We start from the raw sequence: 796 nt of genomic DNA on the forward strand, positions 1-796 counted from the left end.
AAAATATAAAGTTTTTTCTTAAGAAACATTTGATAACTATCTGGACATTATAAAGATTTTGCATGTGAAGTTTGAAAATTTTCTGATGCATAAAAGTATCTTTAACGTTAAGATGAAAATTACTTTGCATGATAGATAGGCAACATGTGAAAAGAAAAAAAATGCATGAGAAAAACATTGCTTTATTAAACCTTAAGACTTAATAAAAAAATTAGATATTTTGCATGTGAAAGCATTGTAATGTTTACTGATAAACTGACAAATTTCATTAACATTCGCTTACTAATTTAAAAGTTATAGCATGAAAACTATAACAAGCACAAAATGGTTATGAGGTTGGTCCCACAAACTGAGCCCGGGTTGAAAGAGTTAATTGTCAGAACTGGATGTAATATAATTTCTTTAATACCGTTTTGCTCCTCCAGCATCAGGAGACACTATAACACAACTTCTCCAGTCTGCGAGGTTTTCTTTAATCCACTTTAACACTGCAGGTTCAGCAAAAAGATTGTCGACAGCTATATCGAAAAAACCCTGCAACAGAAAAGCAGGATTTTAGTAATATAAAGATGTTCACACACTCTTTTACGATATTAAGTTATTTTTAAACACTACATAAAAATATTCCTCACTTTATTACACAGAAAACACTATTATTTGGAATTACTAGAACTGTATTACATTTTTGAAAACTACTGTAACAAGTAAAGAAAAAACTTTTTAAAAAAGCAAGTAAATGTAGGCATGGCCAATAGCAATCCTTCACAAACAATGCAAATAATATAGTACATTGTTT

The 796-nt window shown here is 29.4% G+C and overlaps 1 protein-coding gene across 3 annotated transcripts in view; it reads right to left on the bottom strand.

Annotated features, from left to right (window-relative positions):
• The window catches only part of LOC106476839 (ribose-phosphate pyrophosphokinase 2-like), a 9,320-nt gene extending 8,789 nt beyond the window's left edge, over positions 1–531 (bottom strand). For all 3 annotated transcript variants that reach the window (XM_022380593.1, XM_013937458.2, XM_022380594.1), the window contains exon 1: positions 410–531. The gene's annotated coding sequence lies outside the window, so the exon portion shown is untranslated. The remainder of the gene's footprint in view (positions 1–409) is intronic.
• Positions 532–796: the final 265 nt, after the last annotated feature.

This window comes from Limulus polyphemus, unplaced genomic scaffold, assembly GCF_000517525.1.
Source record: "Limulus polyphemus unplaced genomic scaffold, Limulus_polyphemus-2.1.2 Scaffold11788, whole genome shotgun sequence".
Taxonomy (NCBI): Eukaryota; Metazoa; Arthropoda; class Merostomata; order Xiphosura; family Limulidae; genus Limulus; species Limulus polyphemus.